Here is a 21,292-nt window from a genome sequence, read left to right on the forward strand (position 1 = left end):
AAAATGTCAGCTTTCATAACGTGTCCCCCTATCATCTTTAAAAGTCTCTTTTTTTCCTGAAGTCTCATAACATTTATTTTTACAATAATTGCATTCTGTGTTCTATTATAGATACTTGTGATTAAGTTATATCATTCCTATAAACTCCTAGCTCTTAAGGTTTTGTGTATTTTAATCTGCTTTCTTTCCATAATTCTTATAACGCCTTGAAATTATAGATATGAAATACATTTGATTGAGTTTTTGAATTAATATTTCACAATGCCTCTCCACTGCCAATGAAGTTTATTCTGTTCTTCATGGCCATGTCTATCCTGTCTCAAATCACCTCTTCAACTTTACTTTTTTCTCTTCTTCAACAGAGATGATTTGCTACAATTAGGAAAATCTACTAGTCTCATTGTTCCCTGTGTTCTCCACTCTTACTCCTACTTGATGCTTTGCATACAATGCGTGTGAAGCACTAGCATCCTATGTTCTCTTTGGAAGCATTTAACAAATGGCGGTTAAGGTACCTGGCATTGAGGTACCTGGGCTCAATTCCGGCCCTGCCGCATGAGAGCTGGTTAATAATGACCTAACATCCCCAAATTGTAGTGTCTCCTTTGTTAAAAGGGGAAATTAATAGTATCCACATATTAGAAAGAAAAAAAATTTGTCACAGTGGTTGGCATATATTAATAATAAATGTTAACAATTTATCCTCCTGGTTCTTTTTCTCCTCTTTTTTTTCCTTCTCTATTTTAATGACAAGAAAAGATTGAAAAAATATTTATTAATGCTATGTCCCAAGCACAATTTTATCACTAGTGTACAAACATGAATGTCATAGTTCTTGTCCTCATTCCCACCCTCCTTTTCTTTCTTTTCTTTTTTTTTGGTGTGGAAGATTGGCCCGGAGCTAACATCTATCTCCAATCTTCCACTTTTTACTTGAGGAAGATTGTTGCTGAGCTAACATCTTTGTCAATCTTCCTCTATTTTGTCTGTGGAACATGGCCACAGCATGGCTTGATAAGCAGTGTGTGGGTTTGTGCCTGGGATCCGAACCCATGAACTCTGGGCCACCAAAGCAGAACACACAAACTTAATCACTATGCCATTGGGCTGGTCCCACCCTCCATTTCTAAAGGCTTTATACCATCAGCAAGAAATGAACACGTAAACCATTTGTAAAGGAAGGGCTTGAATGTAAAGACATTTATGGTTGGAGGAGGGAGTCAAAATATAGGAAATTAAAAGAATATCTATTTTCTTTGCATTGTAGGATACTGAAAGAATTTATGTATGCACTGAAAGTAATAGAGCTCCGTTTGGGCAGAAGCACTGAAGACAATAAAGCAGAGTCGGGAAAGTCTCTTGCGAAGAGGAACATGGTCTGACTAATAACTAGGAAAGTTCACAGGCCAATGTGGAGACCACAGCAGAGTTGGAGATACTACACCAAGCCATGTATGAAGTGTCACTGAAGGGGACAGAAGGTGAGTGAGTGATATGCCTTACACGAAAGAGAAGTAAAGAAGGATTACTGGGAGGGAGCTCTAGGTTTGACGAAAAGTTCTCAAGATTGAGTACGTATGTAATGGAAACACTAGAGTGTTACATAAGGAAAATTGCGTTTAGTTTAACAAACATGTCTTGAGTCACCTCGATCTTCTAGACACTGCTTAACTACAATGTGACACATGCTATATTACTGTGTGGCTGTGGTGATGCGGGACCTCAGAGGAGAGAATTCAGTGCAGCCTAAGGGTTTAAGGAAGGCATCCCGGAAGAGATGATTTTTGAGCTGAGTGTTCAACATGACTGTAGTTAGACAGTAGGATTTAATACTTTGGTGGCGGAGCAACCCTGCTAACGGCGCTGTCTCAGCACAGTTTCACAGTGAGTTCTTGAATAGGAGCAGAGATTGCTACAGCCAGGAGGACGGCATGGCTTAGTGAGGGAGGCACTGTCCTCATGGGGGCTAACGTTTTCTGGTTGGGGTAAAATTTATTTTGTGAATTAGGTGACAAAGTCTCTTATAGGAGGGAAACTTAGAATTTGAGAGGGAAGAATAACACACAGTGGAAAATGGCCAAATGACATGAGCCTCAATAGTGATGCTGTTTTCGTTGGAAGGAGTGTGGTGGAGATTCATTGACTTTTGGTGCTTAGATTGATTTTCTTTTTTGTGATTGAGCACAGTGTCTCAGTTACGCTCTGGGGAACTACCTCCTCCCCTACCTTCAGGCTTCATGCTTCAGGTGAAGTTTCTTCTAGGTCAGATTCTGTGGGAGGACGTGTACTCAGATCCAGCTAATCTTGACTCTGTCATCATGCTCATTCCCCTTCTCAAAACTCTTTCCTTCACCAGACATTTATGAATTTGATTATATTGAATTTTTTACTGCTCATGCAAGTCTTGTACTTCACCTCCATAATTCCCAACAGTTAAAAGAGTGCTTGCAATAAAGTGAGCAATCAATTAGTAGGAGATGAAAAAATAAAGGCAACTGAGGAGCCTATAAAATGGAGTTAACTAGAAATTAGGTAGGAACAGAGTTAGAACTAAAGGGAATGTTTAAGTTCTAGGAGAGATTTACAGATTTACTGAGTAGGAATGAGATCCAGTCAGGCTTTTCTGGAAAGTTAACAGTTCTAGGATCAATTGTGTGTCTTGCATGGTAAAATATTCAATAACTGAGGTGAAATTATGATGAAAAGTGTTTGAGAATTTTGTTAGATATACTTGGCTCTGTAGAATTGCCTTTCATGGAGATATGTGAGGTTTCATTAGATAGCTATCAGGGTTAATTGGATGTTCTCATCCAAGACAGTGAGAAATAAACTAGATGTTCTCTTGAGTCCATTAGCATTTTATTGTGAATAAATATATGAACACAGGATTTATAATTTACATTACTAACTCTGTGTTTTCCAAAAAGTATTTGCCATCCTCCTTTTATTTTTCTGAGATAAACCCAGATTTATTACCTCTTTAGAGCCTTGATCTTCTGGTATGAAAATTGAGACTGCCTCATTGCCAAGTGAAGTAATTGTCATTCATTAAAATAACTGGATGAGTTATATGATGACATACCCTTTTAAAATGGTAGCAGGTTTTCCTCTAAAGTATTTCTGCCATACCTCATAATTCCTTCTGAAAGCACAAAGTAATGTATCTCGCTTAGTTGGCCACTAAAATGCTCTTGATTACATTGTAATGACCAGTACATCTACTTTATTTTTCAAAGGATGACCTTGATTAATTATTCTTTCCCATTTGCACCTCTTAGACATTGAGTTTATGGAATCATCACTCACTAATGAAAGGGAGGTTCTTAGTTTATTTTAACCTGAGTTCACTATTTCTGAGTGACTCTAAGCAGGTCTTACTATCTTACTTTTTCCTCACCTCCAATTTAGTAGCACGTGCTTTAAAGAATAATGTAGAGTTTACTGAATGTTTCATGGAGAAGGAAAGAGGTTTACATGTCACACTGTCTACTAAACTATCTTCCCCCAAATCATCTTTAAGCATTTCTGCTCTTTCCTAAAAGTCTCTCTCCCAGGGAGAGTTTCCCTCACCTTACCCCAGGGGTTCCTTCTTCCCAAGTCTCTTCAACCATTTCAGCCATAACACATCATACTAGTATTCAAATCTCTGAACTTGACTGCATTATTCAACAAAACAAAAGTCAAACAAAGCCTTCTTATTTTTCTTTAAGTATGCCATTGAAAGTCTTAATTCTAAAAATTTGTTTATTTTTAGAAGATAATTCTTTCCTTTTGTTTTAGTTAACTATTACTACACAACAATTATACCAAAAGTTTGCATAAAACACTTATTAGCTCACACTTTGTGTGGTTCAGGAATCTGGGCATAGCTTAGCTGGGTGCCTGTGGCCAGACTCTCACAAGGCTGAAGTAGAGGTGTTGGTAGGAGAGCAGTGATCTCGAGGTTCAACTGGAAAAGGATCCATCTCCAAGCTTGCTCAGGGGGTTACTGGAAGGAATCAGGCTGTTGGACTCAGGGCCTCTGTTCTTTACTGACTGTTGACTGGAGGCCTCCCTCAGTTCCTTGCTAAGCAGTTCTCTCTTTGGGGCAGCTCTCAGTGTGGCGGTTTGCTTCATCAGAACAAGCAAGTGAGAAGAGACAGAGAGACTGCAAGTAAGACAGAAGTCACAGACTTTTATATCTAATCTCAGAAGTGACAGTTCATCATTTTTACCATATTCTATTTCTTAGAAGCAAGTCTTCAGGTCCTGCCACACACAAATCGAGGGAAGGACAAAAGGGTGTGACTACTAGGAGGCGGGGGTCATTGGGGTCCATTTTAGAACACCTGTCTACCCCCAGATATGTTCCCCTAGCTATCTTGGTCACTGTATCTATTTATAAATTATTTTATAGCTCTCATACACCTAGTAGTGCTTATTTAATTGTCATCATTCTTTCATCATTGTCTCATGTTGTAATCAGCAAGAGAGAAATAATTATGTTTGTTAGCTCACTTTGTACAGCTCTTATCACAACTTTGTCAATTCTATTAAAGGAGGAAGATGATAATTTCTTTTCTTGTCATCATAAATATAAACGCTGAAAACCATAACTTGGAGGAATAGATATGGAAATACTTAAATAATGAATCAAAATAAAGTAAGATTCAGCTAAGAGGGAATGAAGAAATCTGGGGGATGGTGTATTGGTCAATACCCTTTATTCTAAACAACATAATCCAATCTAAATAATCTAAGCAGAAAAAATGTTTTATTACAGGTTATTACCAGGATGACCAGAGAGGCAGATTTCAAAAATACAGGCAAGATTATACCCAACCATGATATAGAGGATCCCCAAATGAAACCATACTGCTGCATCCATGAGAACTGGGTCTGGACACCAGAAGCTGTGCCCCTGCAGACCTGGACGAACTTGGTATCTCCAAAAGCATTTCTGGAAGATCAACATCCCATACAACATCTCACTCATGAAGCAAGTATCACCTGGGTAAGTCTGATTGGTAGGACCTAGGTCCTGTGCAGCAAAAGAGCTCGAGGACGGGAGCTTTCTGTTTTCTCCTTAAGATGGTGGGACTCACAATGTGGGAAGAACCCAATATATAAGGATATTATATTTCAAAGACATTGGGCAGCCTCCAATGATGAATCTAACGCTTATCAAGTGAAACAGGAAGTGGTAAAATTGCTTCATGCCTGCCTCTCACCATGTTAACACACGTGCATGTGTAAATGTCATCACTTTGGTGTTCTGCAGTCTTAAAGAGGGCTATCTGACCTGATCGCCTGTGCTAAACCCTCTTGAGCTAATGGAACCTCATACCATAAAGATTCTTTCCTAGGTCCCTTAATCTAACTTGAGCTGTCCTCTGTTTTTCTAGTGTCGGTTTGAAATCTGATGAGTTTTTTTTGTTGGAAGCAGTTCTGCTAAAACTAGATAAAAGAAGAGTGCAGCATGCTTGGAAGAGTGAAAGTGTTCTTGCCCTCTGAGCAGCCACAAAACATAAATAATATTGGAAGGTGAGACAAAGCTCACCTGAAATTACATAAATAAAGGAAAATGCTGAAATTACATAAATAAAGGAAAATGCATGTGAAGTGTGGTGGAACATTCCAACACTAGCTATGAGAAAAATCAGTAAAATTCAAAATCTCCTGGATTCCTTTTAGCTTCCTAGACTCAGAACCCAATTTTTTGGTCCCTGCATCAGCTGATGTACTTGGCCATGAGGAGCAGAATACAGAGGCGCTGTCTCATAGCTCAACTACTGTAGGAGAAAGAAACCAAGAGACCCTTTTGTAGGACTTTTAAGCATTGCATCACAGACCAAGTGCATACTTTCTTTTTTTGCCCCCCTTTTCTTTTCTCTTTCCCTTTGCAGAGGTAGGTAGGGGCCTGTTAAACATCATTCAGTATGTCTTGAGCTTTACAGAATTTCCACTGGGATGTTAAATTCTTCATTCAAGCACATTTTTTCATTGCTTTTTTTTTTCCCCCTTTCACTTTCATGACGAGCTAGGGAAAAGCCTGCTAATCATCTCTCACAGCCCCTAAATTTTCCAAAGTAGTATACCAAATATGTCATTTTCTAAGCAGACATTTTTCTAAGAAAGGAATGATTTAACCATAGAATAATTGTATTACATGAAAAATTTTACTATGTTCTTAATACAAGAAAAATGGCTCTGCCATGACTACAGAGTCCAAATACGGACAGGAATGCTGGGAAGAGAAACAATAATTCACTGAGATATCACATTATCAGGTGTTCTCTTTCCAGCAGATTTTTCCAAGGTGGACTTAGCTGAATCTACTATGACTCATAAAGGAGAATAGAGGCAATTACAGTTGAGGGCAAGCATTTCAGGCATAGAGATTGAAGAGTGAAAAGATAACCTGGAGAGAGAATTTAAGGAGCAGAAGAAATAATTTAGCATTGCAGGGAGATTCTGCCCTCCAACATTAACCATTTTGTCTGTAGCCACTCTCACTTCTTTCTCTGCCCCTTTCAGCTCTATTCAGGATTAGTTTCTCTGAGTTCCCAGTATGTTTGATCTCTGAATGAGTTCTGGATCCCTCCTGGAAGGATCTGGTTTTGTCTGACTCATTTTAATTTGCTGGAATTGCTGGAGGATTATTGAAGAAAGAAACAGAGAAAAATGGTTCTGAAATGGTGGTGTTTCAGATAGCAGAGCAGATGACTGGTAACCTGGGTACAGGAGCTCTTTTCTGACCCCTCCCCTCCATCACACCTCATGGCAATGGCTTCTCCCATAAGATGGGTACAGATAGAAATACTTCAGTGGAATGGATCCGAGAGTAACGTGACCAGGAGTCGTTTAGTAAGGATACAACCTGGTCTCTTAAGTATGAGCCTACTGTGCTCAAGCTCTATCTCAGTTTTCCTCATCTAGACTAGTTGCGGAAACCTAAACTCAGAAGAGAGAAGTAAGCACAGTTGAGAAATGTGCTCATCTTTCTGGAAGGAGTTTCTTTTGAATATCTTCAAATTACGACAGAATAAAGAAAAATAAAGTAGTAAATACCTAAATATGTAGGTTTCAAGGGAAAATATGTCAGTGAAATGTATTTGCTGTAGTTAAAAGCAAATAATTAAATAGTTAAGTATCTTTATTTGGTAGCTGAAGAATAGATTTATTCTCCAATATCAATTAATAATTAATAAATTAATTATTAACAATTATATAATTGTTATTAATTTATGATTAATGTCTTCTGTGGACCATCTTCAACATGGGGGGCAACCAATTGTTATAACTATCATGGTTTGACAACTAATAGTGATCAAAATCAACTTGCCCTGTAAACTCTCATTGTAAAGAGTCCACTACTCCTACTTTTTAAATGTTGATTTTCCTCCTGATTTTCTGGCTAAATTTTTCAATCATAGCACAGAAACAGCTTTTTTCTGCTATATTTCAGTAGTTTCTTTTCCTGTCACAAGTTGAGACAGGACGTGCTGGAGACCATGGAAAGATGGGGGGAACAAACAAAAACAAAATATTGTCTGAATTTCTGGAACATTTGCAAATATTTAGTTTATGTCAAGATTTGGTTATTGGCAGACTGTTTATATGGACCAAACCTTCTTTAAAAAGATTTCCCTGAATATGAGAAAATGTCTTCAATTGAAGGAAGCCATAAGTCTCTTTAACTTATAATTTTGTTAATATTAGATCAATTAAAAGCATCAGTTTTATGTTATGGGCGCATACTTTCCATACAAGAAATTTTTATTGAAAATTCAGAATAATAGTTTAAATGTGAACAAAACAGTTTGTAGAAATAACCAGCTTAGAAAATAATGGCATGTAGAGATCATGGCACCCAAATATTTTGTCATTTGGATGTTGCATAATCTTTCTTACTAAGCCCCTTAGTTATTATTACTTTTTTCAACCTAACATTACACTGTTAGACATTCAAAAGAAAATGATCAATATATTTCTTTCTGCTCCCTGCTTCTGCCTAATGTTCTTGATGGAAGTGATGTCTTGCTTTATTCTCAGAGGATTATTCTTGAACATTGTATTTATTATTGAAGCTGAACAGAGAAATGTAAAACCTTATATATTATTGCAGATACAACCAGAAACTCCAGCAAATATTCCATTTCACATCTAACATTTATTTTCGACTTGGGTCATTTCCCAAGTATGATATGAATAACTCAGATGAGTTTCCTATTCTCTTTAGGAATCAGAATTTTCTATTTAAAGCTCTACCATAGCTTGTCTCACCTAGAAAATTATTTGCTCCTATCTCGACTCAGATATTTCCCAGTCAAATTATCTTTGAAACACCAGACAAACCAATGTGACAGAGTGGCTTGAAGCAAAGGATAAATTTTCTTCTGAAAAATGTCTCTAAGTAGATTCCTAAGTGGAATCAGAGAGAGACAGAGGTCAAGGGAAGCAGAAGTGCTACTTGAAACAAGCAGTGACCCTTTGAGGGTGGCTTGGGCGCTTATTGAGACTCCAGACACACTGCAATCAGAAAACCAACATTAGCCCAGACAGGATGTATGAGTCAAGGATATCTAAAGGAGATGGAAAATGTGGCATCCAGGCGTTTGCAACTTTCCAATTGCTGAGCTCCCCTTGCGGTCCCCGTCACTGGTCAGAGTATATTGGAGAGGAAACATAAACAGTTTAAACTGAGTATCAGACTTAACAACTCTCATGTGACTTTCTGAAATGAAGAGGGATAGACCTATCTGAACCACTGGAAGTCCTAAGTCTGGCAGGCAGGGAACGGAAGAGGGACTCTCCGTCAAATGAACAGAGAACACAGGGGACTCTGCCATATACGGGTGAAAGGCAAGACTTTCAAGCAAAATTCCTAGGATCTCAAAACTTGTGCAGACAGCCGTATCAAATTCCATTCAATGTCAAAGTAGTACCTTAAGCTAGTTTATCTGGTTTGGCTTTGAAGTGGCAATAAAAACCAGGAAGCCTCCTGACCTGGGTCATTTCTAAAGAGTTGTTTTCTTTTAGCTTTCCCCATTTTAAAAGCAGCTACACTTATAGGTACGTATGTGGGAGAGTGTAGTAAAGAGGACATTTACTAACACAGGAAGTATGGAAGTCGTCCAGGAAGCTTCCAAATTTATTGTAGACTTGGGCTTAAATCACAGCATAAACAGTGAACACAATAGTGTAAAAGAAACGTCATTTTCACTCAGATACCACATACCAGGTATGCTTAGAGAAACCTCATCGATTTTATTCTTTGGTGACCTTGTTCCACCCAAATGACATTTGGATTAGAAGCTCCATTCACTTGGAAACAGAGCGAAGAGTGCATGCCGTGTCCCATTTTGTAAGCAGAGGTCTTTCAACTTTTTGGCAAGAAGCTTTCCTATTTGGGCACATTCTCCTCCAACTAGTCTTTCTGGAAAACCTAAAGTGTCAAGAGTTACCTTTCGTAGAAGTTTCAAAGAAAGGCCTCATCTCTGAGATGGTTGAAAGTCAGTGTTGAAAAGGCTTGTTCAACAGTAGTAATTTTTGGAAAATCTAATAGCCATAATTTGTTTTTGTGGCACTCAAGGTACCGCTTCATGTATTTTAGAGGTTTTTTAATTCTTCAACTTGTTTTGATTCTGCTAAAAGCATCTTGGCCAATCTACTACTCATTATAAATAGCGGGCAAAAGAAGAAGAGAAATTAAAACCAAGTTAGTTTCTACGTTTTTCTTAGCTATATGGAAAAAATACGCAAAGAGATTAAAGCAATCAATTAAAGTAAGTTCTTTTGTCCTTAACTGAGAAATTCAATGCCCAAGGATTCCTATGGCAGTCTCTCACATGGTCCGCTTTACCTGGACGAGGAGGCCCTATGATGTTGCAAACCAGACCTGTCCTGTCATTAATCCCGTTTCCTCAGGACTCTTACAAGATAATTTGATGAGATGTTCTATGCTACTTAAAGTAAAATTCTTCAAAATGGGAATCTTAGGATGCTTTAATTGAAGACAAGACTAGGCATTTCCAGTGCCCTGCCAGTCGGTGGAGTATATTTGACTGGATAGCAGGATTCTGTTTGGTCTCACTCAACCAAGTCGATGTTGTTCTCTAAGAGAAGGGCCTATTGTTTTGGTTACTTGCCTTCCAAATCATAGACAATGTAAAATTGGTTACAATTTGTTGCTTTCAAGTTTGCGTTAACCTCATCAGCGATTGTTAACATTCCCCTTTGCCCTCTTCTTCTTGATTCTCATATTGATAGACTAAAGAATACAAGCATTTTCCTACAAAAATTCTTTTAGTATTTTCATCCAATATACTTATTTTCCAAAAAAAAAAATCACACCGCAAAGGGCACTGGAAGAATCAGCATAGTATATGAAATTCCTTTCAGCTGACTCTGATTTCCATTCGGCTGGTTCTAGCTTCTTTTAGGTTCTAAGGATGAAAGTCATTTATTGTCTTTGTAGCTTTAAGCGTAGGAGTGCTGGATAGATAGGTGAATGAGAAACTTGGACGCTGACCTTCTCTGTATGTACGTAGAAGATGTTGAAATCTCTGCTGACCTAGAAATAAGATCATTGTTGCCTATAAAATCTGTGACAGCTTCCTTCAGAAGGCATCCAATGAGAGAGTCTAACAAAAATTCTCTTTACTCAGAAGCTATTTACTCCAATAAGAATCAAACTGCCAATGAATTTATCTTCTGGGCTACTAATTTTTGAACATCATTTTGATTTTGCCTGACAGTGTCATTGAACAGCGAGAAGTTTTCTTCCATGTATGCACTAGATTTATTTTTTGAAGCAAATTAGAATTCATTATAGAAGAGAGCATTGTGGAAGTTTAGAGTGAGTTAATATTTTGGCAAAGAGTGCATGAGAAACTTTCTTCTTGGGTCTTTCCGATCCCACAGGGAAGGAACACCAGAAATGTGTCTCAATCTGTTGTCAAAAGGCTTGAGACTTGAAATTCACACACTCACAAGGCTTTGATAAGAGTCTACCAAGAACCTGGTCCTTGTGGATGATTTTCCAAGGCCTAAGAAGCATTTCCACCTTTTGGTGGGTCTACTCTTCCATCTGTGCTGATATCTGGGCATTAAAACTCTTTTGTTAAACAATGAGAGTGATAGAAAAAAAAGTCAATGAAAAGCACACCTTGTTTTTGCATATTAAAAAAAATTTGGGTGAAGATGTCAGCATACAATAGATAGAACTTCCACTGACCTGATTTTTTCTTTCTGGTGAGATTACATATAATCCCTTTTTGGAAGAGAGTTGCTGCATGTAGATTCTAAATCCCTTTTTCCTCTTGAGTCTTCTCTCTTCCATCTTTTGCTTCATTAATCATGTAAAAAAGCCTCTCTAATCTCTCTTTCAACAAATCAAATCTTCAAAAAACTGGTCATGTGCTTAGATTGTCTCAATGATACAATTAAGCTCTGAATGGATCTGAGTAGACTTTTTAAAAGAAATTTTTATTTTGTTGAGATAATTATAGTTTATAACATTGTGAAATTTCAGTTGTACATTATTTGTCAGTCACCATATACATGTGCCTCTTAACCCCTTATGCCCATCCCCAACCCCCTTCTCCTCTGGTAACCACTAATCTGTTCTCTTTGTCCATATGTTTGTTTATCTTCCACGTATGAGTTAAATCCAGTGCTGTTTGTCTTTCTCTTCTGGCGTATTTCACTTAACAATACCCTTGAGGTCCATCTATATTGTTGCAAATGGGACGATTTTGTCTTTTTTTTATGGCTAACTAGTATTTCATTGTATATATATATATATACCATATCTTCTTTATCCATTCATCAGTAGATGGGCACTTGCGTTGCTTCCACGTCTTAGCTATTGTGAATAACGCTGCAGTGAACATAGGGATGAATAAGTCTCTTTGAATTGTTGATTTCAATTCTTTGAATAAATACCCAGTAGTAGGATAGCTGGATCATATGATGTTTCTATTTTTAATTTTTTGAGAAATCTCCGTATTGTTTTCCATAGTGACTGCACCAGTTTGTATTCCCACCAGCAGTGTATGAGGGCTCCCTTTTCTCCACATTCTCTCCAACGTTTGTTACTTTTTGTCTTAGTGATTATAGCCATACTAACAGGTGTAAGGTGATATCTCATTGCAGGTTTAATTTGCATTTCCCTAATTATTAGTGATGTTGAACACCTTTTCATGTGCCTATTGGCCATTTGTATATCTTCTTTGGAAAAATGTCTGTTAATATCCTCTGCCCATTTTTTGATCAGGTTGTTTGTTTAGTTGTTGTTTACCTGAATGAGTTCTTTATATATTTTGGAGATTAATCCCTTGTCAGATACATAATTTGTTAATATTTTCTCCCACTTGGTGGGTTGGCTTTTTGTTTTGTTCCTAGCAATGTTGGCCTGTAATTTCCCTTCTTTGTGTTGTCCTTGTCTGGTTTTGGGATCAGCATGATGTTGGCTTCATAGAATGAATTAGGAAGTATTCCATCTTCTTCAATTTTTTGAAATAGTTTGAGAAGGATAAGTATTAAATCTTCTTTGAATGTTTGGTAGAATTCTCCAGAGAAGCCATCTGGTCCTGGACTTTTATCTTTTGGGAGGTTTGTGATTGCTGTTTCAATCTCTTTACTTGTGATTGATATATTCAGATTCTCTATTTCTTCTTGATTCAGTTTTGGGAGATTGTGTGAGTCTAAGAATTAATCCATTTCTTATAAATTATCCAATTTGTTAGCATATAATTTTTCATAGTATTCTCTTATAATCCTTTGCATTTCTGTAGTATCTGTTGTAATTTTTCCTCTTTTGTTTCTAATTTTGTTTATTTGAGCCTTATCTCTTTTTTTCTTAGTGAGTCTGGCTAAGGGTTTGTCAATTTTATTTATCTTTTCAAAGAACTAGCTCTTAGTTTCATTGATCCTTTCTACTGTTTTTGGTTTGTATTTAATTTATTTCTGCTCTAATTTTCATTATTTTCCTCCTTCTGCTGACTTTGGGCTCTGTTTGCTCTCATTTTCTATTTCTGTTTGGTGTAGTTTAAGATTACTTATTTGAGATTCTTCTTGTTTGTTAAGGTGGGCCTGTATTGCTATGACTTTCCCTCTTAGGACTACTTTTGCTGCATCCCATATGAATTGGTATGGTGCATTTTCATTTTCATTTGTCTCCAGATATTTTTTGATTTCTCCTTTAATTTGTTCAATGATCCATTGGTTGTTCAGTAGCATGTTGTTTAGTCTCCACATATTTTTCCTTTCCCAGCTTTTTTCTTGTAGTTGATTTCTAGTTTCATAGGATTATGGTCAGGAGAGATGCTTGATATTATTTCAATCTTCTTAAATTTACTGAGGCTTGCCTTATTTCCCAACATATGGTCTATCTTTGAGAATGTTGCATGTGTACTTGAGAAGAATGTGTATTCTGCTGATTTTGGATGGAGTATTCTTTACATATATCTATTGAGTCCATCTGGTCTACTTTTTCAGTTCATTCCACTATTTCCTTGTTGACATTCTGTCTGAATGATCTTTCTGTTGATGCAACTGGAGTGTTGAGGTCCTCTACTACTATTGTGCTTCTGTTAATTTCTCCTTTTATGTCTGTTAATAGTTGCTTTATATACTTTGGTGCTCCTGTGTTAGGTGCTTGCGTATTTATAAGTGTTATGTCCTCTTGATGAAGTGTCCCTTTTATCATTATACAATGCCCCTCCTTCTCTCTCACTGCCTATTTTTATCTTAAAGTCTACTTTGTCTGATGTAAGTATGGCAACACTTGCTTTCTTTTTTTGCCATTAGCTTAGAGTATCATCTTCAGTCCCTTTACTCTGAGCCTGTGTTTATCTTTAGAGCTAAGATGTGTTTCCTAGAGGGTGCGTATTGTTAGATCTTGTTTTTTAATCTACCCAGTCACTCTGTGTCTTTTGATTGGAGAATTCAATCCATTTAGAGTGCTTATTGATATATGAAAGCTTACTGCTGCCATTTTATCACTTGTTTTCCAGTTGTTCTGTATTTCCCTTTTTTCTTGCCCTGTATATTTCCAATTGACAATTCAGTTTGTTGTCTCTCTATGATGGGTTTCTCGGTTTTCTCTTTATTTATCATTTGTTTCTCTTTTCTTATTTTTTGTCTAGTGGTTACTGTGATGTTTGTGTAAATGGTTTCATAGATGAGATAGTCCATTTTCTGATAGCCTCTTATTTCCTTAGTCTAAGCAGTTTCCATCTTTTTCCTCTTCCCCATCTAAGTTATTGTCAGAACATATTCCATTTTGTGTTGTGTGTTTGTGATTAAAATAAAGTGATTATAATTATTTTTGATGTTTTTCTCCCCTTTATCTTTAATGTTACAATTAAGTGTTTGCTAACCTGTTCTGATAAAGAGGTGCAGTTTTCTGATTTATCTCTTTTCTCAAGGTTTTGTAAACCCTTTTGTTTTTTTCAGATATGAGGGCCTTCTTGATCATTTCTTATGGGGAGTGTCTTATGGCAGTGAACTTCCTCAGGTTTTGTTTATCTGGGAAACTTTTTATTTCTCAATCATATCTGAAGGATAGTTTCACTGGATAGAGTATTCTTGGCTGAAAGTCTTTGTCTTTCAGAATTTCAAACATGTCATTCCACTCTTTCCCTGCCTTTAAAATTTCTGCTGAGAAATCTGCTGAATGCCTGATAGGGGTTCCTTTGTAGGTTATTTTCTTCTGCCTTGCTGCCCTTAATATCTTTTCTTTGTCGTTGTTTGCCAGTATTACTAACATATGCCGTGGAGGGAATCTTTTTACATTGGTGTGATTAGGAGTTCTATTATTTTAATTTACTTGTAATTCTAGCTCCTTCTCCAGGTTTGGGAAGTTCTCAGGTGTTATTTCTTTGAATAAGCTCTATGCTCCTTTCTCCCACTCTTCCTCTGGAATAACTATAATCCTTATGTTGTGTTTCCTAATTGAGTAGGATATTTCTTGGGAATTTCTTCATTTCTTTTTAGTTTTAGTTCTCTCTCCTCGCCATATGAAGCATTTATATATTTCTATCCTCTAAATTACTAATTCTGCCTTCCATAATACCAGCTCTTTTTTTAAGGATTCCAGATTTTTCTTCATCTCATTCATTGTGTTTTTATCTCCAACATTTCTGATTAGCTTTTTCTTATGGTTTACATCTCTTTTGTAAAGAATTCTCTCTGTTAATTAATTTTATTCTTGAGATCATTGAACTGTCTTTCTGAATTTTCTTGTAACTTGTTGAGTTTCTTTACAATAACCATTTTTAATTCTCTGTCATTTAGATCTTAAATTTCTGTCTTCAGGATTGATTTCTGGGTACTTGTCATTTTTCTTCTGGTCTGGAGTGTTAATATACTTCTTCATGTTATTTGATGGCGTGACTTTTGCCATCTCATAGTGGTAGTATCTGGCCACAGATTCCACCTGCCACCACTTGGAGCAGGCAGGCGCTGTGTTTTCTGAGCCTGCTGTGACCCCTGACAAATGTGCCTGTCTGTTAGAAGCTATGCTGGTGGGTCCTGTTTGCATTTGTCTGTTGGCCGCTGCTGTTTTACACATGTAGGCACAGGCACTCTGGTGAACATCCCCTGCTCTGGCTAACCAGTTGAGCTGGTGTGCCAGATTTGGGGGGGCGGATGCTTTCTTTTGTGTGTGCAATCCTGCATCCTCCTGCTCTGGTTTCACTGTCTACCTGTGTGGGCTGCTTGGCTTGATGTGGATGCTCCCACTATTGCTTAGCTGCCTCAGTGTGAAGTGTTTCCATAGGCTGGGAGGTGACCCCAAGAGTGCAAGCATTCCCACTGAGGGCTACCTTTTCCCCGTTCTCCTCTCAGTGTTGTGTGCTGGCCACCATGTGAGGTCCCATGCCCTAGATCACTGCTGTTTGGGAGGGAGAGGAGATTCACTTATCTCCTTCCACTGTGTCCCAGGAAGGTCCAACACCCACACCTTCAGATGCATGACTGTGAGGATCTCTCATACATCTATTGTTTTTTGTGAATGTCCTCTCTGATTTATGACTGTCTTTTTTGTCATATCTTAGGGGGCAGAGACTAAGGGAAGAGCTCACTCTACCATGATGCTCGTGTCACTCCTGAGCAGACTTTTTTTTTTTAATTTTTTTTTTTTTTAAGATTTTATTATTTCCTTTTTCTCCCCAAAGCCCCCCGGTACATAGTTATATATTCTTCGTTGTGGATTCTTCTAGTTGTGGTATGTGGGATGCTGCCTCAGCATGGTTTGATGTGCAGTGCCATGTTCGCGCCCAGAATTCGAACCAACGAAACACTGGGCCGCCTGAAGCAGAGCGCGCGAACTTAACCACTCGGCCACGGGGCCAGCCCCCCTGAGCAGACTTTTTAACATGAAACTATTCAATTCAGAGTTTTGCTGAAAGATATATTGAGTTTAGACAATGGGATGTGCTTTAGCTTCAGAACTACTTACTTCTGAGAGAATCAATTATGTCAGGTGGATCAGATGTGGAGGTGGGGGAGACATATGTTTATTGAGCTATGTCAGGCACAATGTTAGGTGCTGAAATAATGAGAATATCTCATCTTTATACTGCAATTAGAATGTAGGAGGTCATGTTCTAAGTACATTATTCTTCACCACAAATCAGATAAAATATCACTGCCATTATTTCCATTTTGCAGATAAAGAGAGAGAACAGAGATTAAAATTTTTATCAGTTCACTCAGTTATAAGCAGCACAGTTGTGATTTAAACCTTGCATTCTGGCTCCAGAATTTACACTCTTGACTACTACCTTGTGTTTGTTTTTTGTTTTGTTTTCTGTTTTGTGTGTGTGTGTGTATTTTGTAAATAATTTTATGTCATTGTTTGAAAGAAGATATTTATTTTTGTCCCTTTTAATTCAGTTGTTTTGTGTTATTGATTGTATTAGTTATCCTTTGGTGTGTAAAAAAATGTACAACTAAGACTTAGTGGCTTAAAACAATGAACACTTATCATCTCTCAGTTTTTATCAGTCAGGCATCTGAGCACAGCTTAGCTGGGCTCTCTGCCTCAACGTCTCTCACAAAGTTGCAAGTAAAGGATTGGCGGGGGCCACAGTCTTATGAGAAGGCACAACTAGAGAAGGATCCCAAGTTCACTGTCATGGTTGCCAGCAGACTTCCGTTCCTTGAAGGCCATTGTACTGAGGGCCTCAGTTCCTTACTGGCTGTTGACCAGGGGCCTCCTTCAGGTACTTGCCATGTGGGCTTCTCCACGATATGTCACAATATGTCAGCTAGCATGAGTATGATTTATTACAACACGTTTGAAATGTTTGCTTTACGACAGATCTGTTTTACTAAAATGAATTTTTTATTCTTTGGTTTTTTACTCCATTGAACACAATTTATATATTATAAGTCTTGTGTAATCAACTACTTGGTAAAATAAAGGTGTTGGAAGCTGATGTTCAACTGCAACCTATCTGTTTAAAAAGTCTTTTATTACCTTTTATCAGAATAGACCACACAGCACTTGTGTAATCAACCCTTGTTAATTAATTAAATTCACTAATACAATATATCCTGACTGAACTCAGTATATTTTAGATAATGAGGGAATTACACTCTGTAAAAATAAAGACTATTTATTTGTTTACATATGTATATAGGTTAAATACATAATGAAAAGGAATTGCTTAAAGTTTTGTTTGGCAATCTCAAATATTCAAGCATTACTCAGGTGCTTTAAACTTATTCATCCTGTACTCTAGATAGCTTTTTTTTAATTGTGTGTGTGAGCTTGTGTGTGCATGTTTCAGCACTGCATAACCAGTTATAAAAATAATTTTTCAGAGAACATAATGACAATATTATTTGATATATAGACTAAGAGTATCCTCAAGTAAATATTTATTTTCTTTCATTTCTTGAGAGTTTCTATGAGTGAAGATCTATGCTCAGCTCTGTGGGAGATTAAAAAATAAATCAAATCTTTGCCTTCACAGAAAGGGTTTGGGCTTTGAAATCAGAGAAGCACAGTGTAATATTTTTCTGGGCCTCAGTTTTCTTGTCTATATAATAGAAATAATGTTAATACTTAAAGGGCATATAAAAGGCTTAAATTGCATAATATACATGCTGTCTCTTGAACATCATAAGGGTCTGAGAAGTACAACAATGCTGCCTTCCATCTCCATTCCCATCTCTACTTGCCACCATAGGATTTAGTAGGGAAGAGAAAGCAATGGCTCAGATAATTGAAGTACAAGGTACAGAGAGGTCAATGCCATAAGAGGAATAGATGAATTGCTGTAGGGGGTTAGAAAATGAGAATACCTTTTTTGAAATTATTTCAAGATGGTGGACTGAGCCTATTACATAGACTCTGGCTCCCCCAGTAGACCCTGAGAAAACATAGAAAATATATTGTATGTAGAAGTTTCTGTTAAAATTAACTTTAAAATATTTGGGATAATTGGGAAGGGCTGAATAATTTTATTTCTGTGGCTTTTGCAAGCTGGATTTCCTGTCTGTCCTTCTGATGAGGAGTCTTCATAACATTGGTTACTCTGCTTCTGCCCTGAATGACTTAATAACATTTCCCTCCTAACCCCAAAACAAGGTATAAGCATTGTAGATATTTATTAGAGAAATGAGAAAACAAGAAAGCAAGCAAACACAAAACAAGTAAAAACAAACATATAACTTTGCTTTTGGACAATTTATAAACTCAGTTCAATGAAAATTAAAAATTTCAGTGTTTGAAGTGTAACCTACCATCTCCCGTCATTTGCAATTTAATAATAAATAAAAACATATATGTGCTGTATAAGAAATAAAGTAAATTTTTGAATTGCAGGTTAAATCCATTCCCGAAGAATAAATATAAGACAAAATTTTGAAGACTCTTGCCTGTTTTCTCTGTGCAGTTGCTGTGCATAGTTACTGTATAAGTAGAGAGCTGAAAGAGTCTTTTTGTCCTTAGAATTAGTGTAAAGGGCTTTCAAATTTCAGTCCTTTTTCTCTGCAGCTTTCAAGTCTTAGGAAAGAAAAAGCTGCGTGTTTGAGCTGATTGTCAATAGTAAAGTCTGATTGGAATTTATAATATTCTGCTTTGGGTTCTTTCCACACATGATGGTGGTGTGATAATAAGCTTGTTTTGTTGAGTGTCAACAATGAGGTATGGTTTGAAATTTTGAGCCGCTGCTGTCTATAAACCTGAAATTTGTGAAAGATGGCTTAGTACCAAGGTGATGATGATGATGACAATAATGATAACCATTTTTGAACACTTGCTATATGTGTTAGGTACTTTTCCAATTGCTTTAGATGTAACTTAATGCCTATATTACCCCTAGGAAGTAGTTAATATTATTGTTCTCATTTTACAGATGAAGAAACTGAGGCGGAGAAAATTTCAGTATTTGTCTTTAAGGTACTGATTTGGTAAGTAGCAGACCAGGCAATCTGGTTCCATAGCCAAAGCATTTGACCTCTAATAAACTCCTGAGCCCTACACTATACTGCTTCTCCAGTGAAAAGAGATCTCACTAAAACTTCTTTTGGATTTGGGGTCACGTTCCTCATATCAAAGCTTCTTGTTATCATTGCTAAATATTCCTGTGACTTAGTATATTTTTCCACTCTAGAATAATGAAATACCAAAACACCACTGGGATTTGCCAACATGGATGATCATGTATGGAGACCATAATATACTTCTCCCTAACATTCATATCCCTTCCATCCAGCTGTTACAGGAGAGCACTCAAATTTAGAGAAATGTCTTCTTGTCCTAGACACGTAACACAGAGTTCTCTGCTCTTGTAAGAACTGGGTGGTGTTGAAACTCTTCCTTCCGTTTTAGCCCAGCTCAAATATTCCTTATGCCTCTGTAATGCACAGCCACTAGCTGCCTTCCTGGGCCTACTTAGTACGGTTCTAAGATGGCAAACACTACCTATGGCTTAGTCTTTTTATATGACCTCCTCTCCATACTTGTGTGTCTGTGGAGGAAGTCTATGTCTCTCACTCTGGATTTCATCTCTCCTCGTAGAAGAGCTATGATCTTAAACACTTAGAAATGCATTCTGTACTTTACGGGTGAGAAAGTCTGCTTATTAAGTCTATGTCTTAAAAGTCCAAAATAAATCTTTTTTCCTCATTTGGATAGTAGAATATAAGATCTAGAAAACCCTTGTTGAGTAGGTTACCCTGAGGATTTAAGCAATGTCTTAACTTGGCAATTATATCCGAAAAGCCATATTTTTGTTTTAAAAGCTATTATTGTCAATATACTGAATAAGATACTGAAGATATGATCTTAGCCTTTATTGATATAGAATATAAAAAGATGGACCCTTATTGATGTAGAATATAAAAAGATGGAGACAAATGTAACTAACTTCACCGTTAATCAGTTTATTACAATTGTTGGAAGTGCTACGTAGGACGTGTACACAGTTCTGAGAGAAAGTCTAATGAAATAAAAACATATAAAGCAGCACCATGGTTGACACATACAGGTTTCCCCCACTAGCCGAAAGTTCGCTTTATGCCACTTTGTTTTTACAAAAGATCTACATTAGTATCTGTTTTTGCTAACCAAAAGAAATCTGAAGAGGATTTTCAGTTTTACAAAAAAGGCAAAAAGTGAAAATAGTGTTCAGCCTTTGTTTGGCAGAGAGCTGTCACAGAGGCTGAGCAGTCAAGCACACTGTCGTATTTCAAGTGTTCCACATCAGCCACAGCAGATGATGAACCTCAGTCTTCAACGTTGAGGCAGGCAGACAGAGAAGAAGGTGTAAATGTTAGTGACCTGCCTGCCCTGATGAATTCACACAAGGATAAGATGTTAATAGATGGGCCCTCTTCCTCTCTCCCCTGCTCCCCAGTGTCCCATCCCTCCTACCACTCCAACCTCCATCGACTCAGCCTAACACACCATCACCACCACCACCACCTCTCAGCCTTCCAGTGTGCCTGCTGTCTTCCCAATGCTGGTAAGTGAAACTACGCTGTATATACATTATTTCTACTTTATGTGGGCTGTGTATTTGCTCTATCACTCCTGCTTTCATTATATGTTAGTGTTATTGTAGGTTTTATACGTTATTTGGTATGATTTAGTAGGTTATATTTTGGGTCCGGGAATGCTCAAAATTTTTTCTCGTCTAAGTTAATAGTAACTGCTTCTTTGCTTTATGCTATTTTGGTTTACGAAAGGTTTCCTAGGAACGTTCTACTTTCAGATAGCGGGGGAAACCAGTATTAAGCTCTCAACAAATGTTAACTATTGTTATTGCTATCTAGGTGTTGAGCTAACTCC

At 37.3% G+C, this 21,292-nt stretch overlaps 1 long non-coding RNA gene across 1 annotated transcript; it reads left to right on the forward strand.

The window, feature by feature from the left end:
- The first annotated feature begins 1,220 nt into the window (after positions 1–1,220).
- LOC138921860 (uncharacterized) lies at positions 1,221–20,966 on the forward strand. The gene is made up of 4 exons (XR_011434756.1): positions 1,221–1,481; positions 4,763–4,993; positions 19,356–19,410; positions 20,859–20,966. It is a non-coding gene; the product is annotated as an uncharacterized lncRNA (long non-coding RNA).
- The last annotated feature ends 326 nt before the right edge of the window (positions 20,967–21,292 follow it).

The sequence above is a fragment of the Equus caballus genome, chromosome 2 (genome assembly GCF_041296265.1).
Source record: "Equus caballus isolate H_3958 breed thoroughbred chromosome 2, TB-T2T, whole genome shotgun sequence".
Classification (NCBI taxonomy): domain Eukaryota; kingdom Metazoa; phylum Chordata; class Mammalia; order Perissodactyla; family Equidae; genus Equus; species Equus caballus.